The sequence below is a fragment of the Daphnia carinata genome, unplaced genomic scaffold (genome assembly GCF_022539665.2).
Source record: "Daphnia carinata strain CSIRO-1 unplaced genomic scaffold, CSIRO_AGI_Dcar_HiC_V3 NW_026453129.1, whole genome shotgun sequence".
NCBI classification, from domain to species: domain Eukaryota; kingdom Metazoa; phylum Arthropoda; class Branchiopoda; order Diplostraca; family Daphniidae; genus Daphnia; species Daphnia carinata.
Genome location: NW_026712547.1, coordinates 4370 through 14560, shown reverse-complemented (window position 1 = coordinate 14560; position 10191 = coordinate 4370). Strand labels below are relative to the sequence as shown.

At 31.7% G+C, this 10191-nt stretch overlaps 2 long non-coding RNA genes across 4 annotated transcripts; one reads left to right on the top strand and one right to left on the bottom strand.

Annotated features, from left to right (window-relative positions):
• Positions 1–799: 799 nt before the first annotated feature.
• LOC130701628 (uncharacterized) lies at positions 800–2251 on the top strand. Of its 3 annotated transcripts, none has more exons than XR_009422034.1 (5): positions 800–981; positions 1039–1251; positions 1321–1523; positions 1582–2046; positions 2116–2251. It is a non-coding gene; the product is annotated as an uncharacterized LOC130701628 (long non-coding RNA). The 3 variants fall into 3 exon arrangements; XR_009422033.1 differs by having other exon boundaries at positions 1034–1251; XR_009004130.2 differs by having other exon boundaries at positions 800–1251.
• Positions 2252–8752: 6501 nt separating this feature from the next.
• On the bottom strand, positions 8753–9900 carry LOC130701627 (uncharacterized). Its single transcript, XR_009004128.1, has 4 exons — positions 9753–9900; positions 9481–9683; positions 8958–9422; positions 8753–8888 (listed from the first exon to the last, which is right to left on the bottom strand). It is a non-coding gene; the product is annotated as an uncharacterized LOC130701627 (long non-coding RNA).
• Between the last annotated feature and the right edge of the window lie 291 nt (positions 9901–10191).

Sequence of the window (10191 nt, the reverse complement as noted above, 5' to 3'; positions counted from 1 at the left end):
TCACATTGAATACACGTATATTTGATGCTGTTTGAATGTAGATTTTGAAACTCACTGTATCATACTATATTCACATTGAATACACGTATATTTGATACTGTTTGAATGTAGAACATGAAACTGATTCTATAACACTATATTCACATTGAATACACGTATATTTGATGCTGTTTGAATGTAGATATTGAAACTCACTGTATCATACTATATTCACATTGAATACACGTATATTTGATACTGTTTGAATGTAGATCATGAAACTGATTCTATAACACTATATTCACATTGAATACACGTATATTTGATGCTGTTTGAATGTAGATATTGAGATTGGCGGAGAAAAAGGCCCAGACGAAAAAGGCCCAGACGAAAAAGGCCCGCGAAAAAGGCCCATACGATAAAGGCCCACACGAAAAAGGCCCACTTTTTTCGAAATTGAAAAGTGGGCCTTTTTCTCCATTGGTCTGGGCCTTTTTCTCCGTTAAATTTCCAAATTCCTACAATCTTTAACATGTTTCCAAAAAATATTTCCCACCTCCTATTCCGTGGAAGTTGGAATGTACAAAGGTTGCTGAAACCGTGACTTTCAATAAGGTTTGCCGATGAAATAATGTTAGCGTTTACGCTATTATTTCAACATTCCAATTGAAAGTGTATCTACAGTTGACGATCTCAATAGCAATAAGGTTGGTGTTGAACAGGAAGAATGTCTAGCAGCTAACACCTCACACGTAACAGGTATGTGTTAATCTTTACGTTTAAGGAAGACGGGCCAGCTTATTCCATCTATTTTCAGGGAAAAGGCTGGATTTGTCTGATAGAACAATGAAAACCAAACTTAAAAGGAGTTAGAAAAATTGAAGAAGAAGAAATTAAAAAAGAAAAATAACAAGAAGTGGTCCTGAATTGCCCAACTTGCACAAGCCACCGAGGCAGCATCAGTGTCATCAACCTCTGATCCCACAGAGTTTGTCAAAACAGGTATTCCTGAACCAAGACCAACAAGTACACCGCTAACACCAATTTTCAACAGCGAAGGCTGCCTAGTATTCAGCAAATTTGATTTAGGAGAACTATCTAATCCCTGACCCATTCTGAACAAGAACACTTTAGATTGAAAATTAGCAACGATAAAAAAAAACTCAAAGCCAAAGTGAAAATCTTGGATGGCCAAGCTGAAGTTGGAATGTGAGAAGTATTGAAGAGAAACAGGCATGAAAAGGTGCTTTGCAAAGAGCTGAAGGTTTTCAGGTAACCTTTCAATTTGACATACATATTTGTAAGATCTTAAATAATTTTAACCTTTCTGTATTGCAATAGGTAAAAAACAATGTGGAATGGCTTGCTAAATCTATTATGAAACAAGATGAAATCAAATCAGATAGTAAAAAGAAGTTGGCTGAACGCATCGAAGAATAGGAAAAGAGAAAGGAATAACAACAGAAAACGAGAAAAGCCAACATTAAGAAAAAGAAAACTGAGAAGAAAGAACATAAACTGAATGAACGCCTCACACTTAACAGGTATGTGTTAACATTTACATTTAAGGAAGACCGGCCAGTTTATTCCATTGATTTTCAGAGGAAAAGCTGGAATTGTCTGATAAGACAACGAAAATCCAATTTAAACGGAAGTTAGAGGGAATGAAGAAGAAATTAAAAAGAAAAAGTAAGAAGAAGAGGTCCTGAATTGCCAAACATGCTCGAGCCACCAAGGCAGTATCTGTGTCATCAACCTCTGGTCTTTCAGAGTTTGTTAAAACAGAAATTCCTCAACCAAGACTAGCAAGTACACTGGCAACACCAATTTTTAACAGTGAAGGCTGCCTAGTTTCCAGCAAATTTGATTTTGGAGAACTATCTAATTCCTCACCCATTCTGAAAAAGACCACTTTATATCCAGAAGTGGCAACGATTAAAATGAAAGAAAATAAAACTTAAACCAAAAATGAATATCTTGGTAGGCCAAGCTGAAGCTGAGAATGCAAGAAGCATTGAAGAGAAACAGGCATGAAATGGTGCTCTGCAAATAGCTGAAGGTTTTCAGGTAAACTTTCAATTTGACAAAAATATTTGTAAGATCTTCAAAACTTTTAACCTTTCTGTATTGCAATAGGTAAAAGACTATGTGGAATTGCTTGCCAAATCAATTAATGAACGAGATCAAATCAGAAAGTAACATAAATTGCGCTGAACGAATCGAAGAAAAGGAAAAGAGAAAGGAATAACAACAGAAAAAGAGAAAAGCCAACATAAAGAAAAATAAAACTGAAAACAAAGAACATAAAGTGAATAAACTAAAGAAAAAAGGCAAATTTACCATATGAAAGACTGATACTGACTCATGGATGAGCTAAACTCTTGTTCTTTCATGTGCAGCCATGTCGTGATAGTTTTATAGAAAAATACACTGGCATGCCTTCCATGATCGTGGAAAATTTGAAGAAAAAATATCTTAGATTCATTTAAAAAGGTTTAGTGTCTTCACTAATAACAGACTCTCATTTTAAAAAAAAGTCCGTCATGGTAGAAAATTGATTTGTCATTATTAGTAGCTTTGTTAACGTAAAGTGTAAAGCTTCCTTATATCTCAATGTATTATGCGATGTGTAATTAGGTAATCAATAGCTGCTTGAAAATGTGCAAAAGGTGAAAACAGGACACGAAGAACGAACAGAATGATTTATAGCAGTAGGTTATGATTTTAATATATTTATTGGGCTCTTTGTAATTGTTAAAAGAATTGAAAATGTATAAGGAATAAATGGTATTAGAATCAATATTGAATTACATAATCTTTGTTTTGGTCCTTGCCTCAGACGATAATTTAAGTTTGTAATATTATTCCTATAAACATTATTTATCAAATGTTAATGATAATAAACTAGTCTTCGTGGTAACATATATTTTTGTTCCCAGCAACCACAAAAGCCCCGCGGAACTCATTCAGTTTCCGTATTCCCAACGAATCAGTGGTCTTTACCTATGGCATAAGTATCGACAAAAAGAAGCTATATGGGAGATGGACTGGGGGTTGGGGGAATATTGAAAGAGGGTGGACAGAACAAGGCTAAGTGCGAAAAACATTTATTTTTTGTATTATATTTAAAAAAGCGATGGTAGTTCAATAAACAAAAATTGTGAAAAATGAACTTTATTAAACGGGATATTAGCAATATATAAATACTAATATAATCCGACATTAGATTGCAACCGAATAAATAATCAAAGATTAACTAGCGTACAAACGCTAACATTGTTTGATCTCTGCAAACCTTAAAGAAGATCACGGTTTCAGCAACTTTTGTACATTCCAAATTCCACGGAATAGAAGGTGGGAAATACAATTTTCGAAACAAACATAAAGTTTGTAAGAAAATGGAAATTGAGCGGAGAAAAAGGCCCAGTCCAATGGAGAAAAAGGCCCAGTCCAATGGAGAAAAAGGCCCACTTTTGAATTAGGAAAAAAGTGGGCCTTTTTCGTATGGGCCTTTTTCGCGGGCCTTTTTCGTGGGCCTTTTTCGTCTGGGCCTTTTTCTCCGTCAAACAGTATCAATTATACGTGTATTCAATGTGAATATAGTGTTATAGTATCAGTTTCATGATCTACATTCAAACAGTATCAAATATACGTGTATTCAATGTGAATATAGTATGACACAGTGAGTTTCAATATCTACATTCAAACAGCATCAAATATACGTGTATTCAATGTGAATATAGTGTTATAGAATCAGTTTCATGATCTACATTCAAACAGTATCAATTATACGTGTATTCAATGTGAATATAGTGTTATAGAATCAGTTTCATGATCTACATTCAAACAGTATCAAATATACGTGTATTCAATGTGAATATAGTATGATACAGTGACTTTCAATATCTACATTCAAACAGCATAAAATATACGTGTATTCAATGTGAATATAGTGTTATAGAATCAGTTTCATGATCTACATTCAAACAGTATCAAATATACGTGTATTCAATGTGAATATAGTATGATACAGTGAGTTTCAATATCTACATTCAAACAGCATCAAATATACGTGTATTCAATGTGAATATAGTATGATACAGTGAGTTTCAATATCTACATTCAAACAGCATCAAATATACGTGTATTCAATGTGAATATAGTATGATACAGTGAGTTTCAATATCTACATTCAAACAGCATCAAATATACGTGTATTCAATGTGAATATAGTGTTATAGAATCAGTTTCATGATCTACATTCAAACAGTATCAAATATACGTGTATTCAATGTGAATATAGTGTTATAGAATCAGTTTCATGATCTACATTCAAACAGTATCAAATATACGTGTATTCAATGTGAATATAGTGTTATAGAATCAGTTTCATGATCTACATTCAAACAGTATCAAATATACGTGTATTCAATGTGAATATAGTGTTATAGAATCAGTTTCATGATCTACATTTAAACAGTATCAAATATACTTGTATTCAATGTGAATATAGTGTTATAGAATCAGTTTCATGATCTACATTCAAACAGTATCAAATATACGTGTATTCAATGTGAATATAGTATGATACAGTGAGTTTCAATATCTACATTCAAACAGCATCAAATATACGTGTATTCAATGTGAATATAGTGTTATAGAATCAGTTTCATGATCTACATTCAAACAGTATCAATTATACGTGTATTCAATGTGAATATAGTGTTATAGTATCAGTTTCATGATCTACATTCAAACAGTATCAAATATACGTGTATTCAATATGAATATAGTATGATACAGTGAGTTTCAATATCTACATTCAAACAGCATCAAATATACGTGTATTCAATGTGAATATAGTGTTATAGAATCAGTTTCATGATCTACATTCAAACAGTATCAAATATACGTGTATTCAATGTGAATATAGTATGATACAGTGAGTTTCAATATCTACATTCAAACAGCATCAAATATACGTGTATTCAATGTGAATATAGTGTTATAGAATCAGTTTCATGATCTACATTCAAACAGTATCAAATATACGTGTATTCAATGTGAATATAGTGTTATAGAATCAGTTTCATGATCGACATTTAAACCGTATCAAATATACTTGTATTCAATGTGAATATAGTGTTATAGAATCAGTTTCATGATCTACATTCAAACAGCATCAAATATACGTGTATTCAATGTGAATATAGTATGATACAGTGAGTTTCAATATCTACATTCAAACAGCATCAAATATACGTGTATTCAATGTGAATATAGTGTTATAGAATCAGTTTCATGATCTACATTCAAACAGTATCAAATATACGTATATTCAATGTGAATATAGTGTTATAGAATCAGTTTCATGATCTACATTCAAACAGTATCAAATATACGTGTATTCAATGTGAATATAGTGTTATAGAATCAGTTTCATGATCTACATTCAAACAGTATCAAATATACGTGTATTCAATATGAATATAGTGTTATAGAATCAGTTTCATGATCTACATTCAAACAGCATCAAATATACTTGTATTCAATGTGAATATAGTGTTATAGAATCAGTTTCATGATCTACATTCAAACAGTATCAAATATACGTGTATTCAATGTGAATATAGTGTTATAGAATCAGTTTCATGATCTACATTCAAACAGCATCAAATATACGTGTATTCAATGTGAATATAGTATGATACAGTGAGTTTCAATATCTACATTCAAACAGCATCAAATATACGTGTATTCAATGTGAATATAGTGTTATAGAATCAGTTTCATGATCTACATTCAAACAGTATCAAATATACGTGTATTCAATGTGAATATAGTATGATACAGTGAGTTTCAATATCTACATTCAAACAGCATCAAATATACGTGTATTCAATGTGAATATAGTGTTATAGAATCAGTTTCATGATCTACATTCAAACAGTATCAAATATACGTGTATTCAATGTGAATATAGTGTTATAGAATCAGTTTCATGATCTACATTCAAACAGTATCAAATATACGTGTATTCAATGTGAATATAGTGTTATAGAATCAGTTTCATGATCTACATTTAAACAGTATCAAATATACGTGTATTCAATGTGAATATAGTGTTATAGAATCAGTTTCATGATCTACATTCAAACAGCATCAAATATACGTGTATTCAATGTGAATATAGTATGATACAGTGAGTTTCAATATCTACATTCAAACAGCATCAAATATACGTTTATTCAATGTGAATATAGTGTTATAGAATCAGTTTCATGATCTACATTCAAACAGCATCAAATATACGTGTATTCAATGTGAATATAGTATGATACAGTGAGTTTCAATATCTACATTCAAACAGCATCAAATATACGTGTATTCAATGTGAATATAGTGTTATAGAATCAGTTTTATGATCTACATTCAAACAGTATCAAATATACGTGTATTCAATGTGAATATAGTATGATACAGTGAGTTTCAATATCTACATTCAAACAGCATCAAATATACGTGTATTCAATGTGAATATAGTGTTATAGAATCAGTTTTATGATCTACATTCAAACAGTATCAAATATACGTGTATTCAATGTGAATATAGTATGATACAGTGAGTTTCAATATCTACATTCAAACAGCATCAAATATACGTGTGTTCAATGTGAATATAGTATGATACAGTGAGTTTCAATATCTATATTCAAACAGCATCAAATATACGTGTATTCAATGTGAATATAGTGTTATAGAATCAGTTTAATGATCTACATTCAAACAGTATCAATTATACGTGTATTCAATGTGAATATAGTGTTATAGTATGAGTTTCATGATCTACATTCAAACAGTATCAAATATACGTGTATTCAATGTGAATATAGTATGATACAGTGAGTTTCAATATCTACATTCAAACAGCATCAAATATACGTGTATTCAATGTGAATATAGTGTTATAGAATCAGTTTCATGATCTACATTCAAACAGTATCAAATATACGTGTATTCAATGTGAATATAGTGTTATAGAATCAGTTTCATGATCTACATTCAAACAGTATCAAATATACGTGTATTCAATGTGAATATAGTGTTATAGAATCAGTTTCATGATCTACATTCAAACAGTATCAAATATACGTGTATTCAATGTGAATATAGTGTTATAGAATCAGTTTCATGATCTACATTCAAACAGCATCAAATATACGTGTATTCAATGTGAATATAGTATGATACAGTGAGTTTCAATATCTACATTCAAACAGCATCAAATATACGTGTATTCAATGTGAATATAGTGTTATAGAATCAGTTTCATGATCTACATTCAAACAGTATCAAATATACATTCAATAATATAGTGTTATTCAATGATCGAATAAACAGTATCAAATATACGTGTATTCAATGTGAACATAGTGTTATAGAATCAGTTTCATGATCTACATTCAAACAGTATCAAATATACGTGTATTCAATGTGAATATAGTATGATACAGTGAGTTTCAATATCTACATTCAAACAGCATCAAATATACGTGTATTCAATGTGAATACAGTATAATACAGTGAGTTTCAATATCTACATTCAAACAGTATCAAATATACGTGTATTCAATGTGGAGGTCGGAGAAAAAGGCCCAGACGAAAAAGGCCCAGACGAAAAAGGCCCGTGAAAAAGTCCCAGACGAAAAAGGCCCATACGAAAAAGGCCCACTTTTTTCCTAATTCAAAAGTGGGCCTTTTTCTCCATTGGACTGGGCCTTTTTCTCCGCTCAATTTCCATTTTCTTACAAACTTTATGTTTGTTTCGAAAATTGTATTTCCCACCTTCTATTCCGTGGAATTTGGAATGTACAAAAGTTGCTGAAACCGTGATCTTCTTTAAGGTTTGCAGAGATCAAACAATGTTAGCGTTTGTACGCTAGTTAATCTTTGATTATTTATTCGGTTGCAATCTAATGTCGGATTATATTGGTATTTATATATTGCTAATATCCCGTTTAATAAAGTTCATTTTTCACAATTTTTGTTTATTGAACTACCATCGCTTTTTTAAATATAATACAAAAAATAAATGTTTTTCGCACTTAGCCTTGTTCTGTCCACCCTCTTTCATTATTCCCCCAATTATCATTAACATTTGATAAATAATGTTTATAGGAATAATATTACAAACTTAAATTATCGTCTGAGGCAAGGACCAAAACAAAGATTATGTAATTCAATATTGATTCTAATACCATTTATTCCTTATACATTTTCAATTCTTTTAACAATTACAAAGAGCCCAATAAATATATTAAAATCATAACCTACTGCTATAAATCATTCTGTTCGTTCTTCGTGTCCTGTTTTCACCTTTTGCACATTTTCAAGCAGCTATTGATTACCTAATTACACATCACATAATACATTGAGATATAAGGAAGCTTTACACTTTACGTTAACAAAGCTACTAATAATGACAAATCAATTTTCTACCATGACGGACTTTTTTTTAAAATGAGAGTCTGTTATTAGTGAAGACACTAAACCTTTTTAAATGAATCTAAGATATTTTTTCTTCAAATTTTCCACGATCATGGAAGGCATGCCAGTGTATTTTTCTATAAAACTATCACGACATGGCTGCACATGAAAGAACAAGAGTTTAGCTCATCCATGAGTCAGTATCAGTCTTTCATATGGTAAATTTGCCTTTTTTCTTTAGTTTATTCACTTTATGTTCTTTGTTTTCAGTTTTATTTTTCTTTATGTTGGCTTTTCTCTTTTTCTGTTGTTATTCCTTTCTCTTTTCCTTTTCTTCGATTCGTTCAGCGCAATTTATGTTACTTTCTGATTTGATCTCGTTCATTAATTGATTTGGCAAGCAATTCCACATAGTCTTTTACCTATTGCAATACAGAAAGGTTAAAAGTTTTGAAGATCTTACAAATATTTTTGTCAAATTGAAAGTTTACCTGAAAACCTTCAGCTATTTGCAGAGCACCATTTCATGCCTGTTTCTCTTCAATGCTTCTTGCATTCTCAGCTTCAGCTTGGCCTACCAAGATATTCATTTTTGGTTTAAGTTTTATTTTCTTTCATTTTAATCGTTGCCACTTCTGGATATAAAGTGGTCTTTTTCAGAATGGGTGAGGAATTAGATAGTTCTCCAAAATCAAATTTGCTGGAAACTAGGCAGCCTTCACTGTTAAAAATTGGTGTTGCCAGTGTACTTGCTAGTCTTGGTTGAGGAATTTCTGTTTTAACAAACTCTGAAAGACCAGAGGTTGATGACACAGATACTGCCTTGGTGGCTCGAGCATGTTTGGCAATTCAGGACCTCTTCTTCTTACTTTTTCTTTTTAATTTCTTCTTCATTCCCTCTAACTTCCGTTTAAATTGGATTTTCGTTGTCTTATCAGACAATTCCAGCTTTTCCTCTGAAAATCAATGGAATAAACTGGCCGGTCTTCCTTAAATGTAAATGTTAACACATACCTGTTAAGTGTGAGGCGTTCATTCAGTTTATGTTCTTTCTTCTCAGTTTTCTTTTTCTTAATGTTGGCTTTTCTCGTTTTCTGTTGTTATTCCTTTCTCTTTTCCTATTCTTCGATGCGTTCAGCCAACTTCTTTTTACTATCTGATTTGATTTCATCTTGTTTCATAATAGATTTAGCAAGCCATTCCACATTGTTTTTTACCTATTGCAATACAGAAAGGTTAAAATTATTTAAGATCTTACAAATATGTATGTCAAATTGAAAGGTTACCTGAAAACCTTCAGCTCTTTGCAAAGCACCTTTTCATGCCTGTTTCTCTTCAATACTTCTCACATTCCAACTTCAGCTTGGCCATCCAAGATTTTCACTTTGGCTTTGAGTTTTTTTTTATCGTTGCTAATTTTCAATCTAAAGTGTTCTTGTTCAGAATGGGTCAGGGATTAGATAGTTCTCCTAAATCAAATTTGCTGAATACTAGGCAGCCTTCGCTGTTGAAAATTGGTGTTAGCGGTGTACTTGTTGGTCTTGGTTCAGGAATACCTGTTTTGACAAACTCTGTGGGATCAGAGGTTGATGACACTGATGCTGCCTCGGTGGCTTGTGCAAGTTGGGCAATTCAGGACCACTTCTTGTTATTTTTCTTTTTTAATTTCTTCTTCTTCAATTTTTCTAACTCCTTTTAAGTTTGGTTTTCATTGTTCTATCAGAC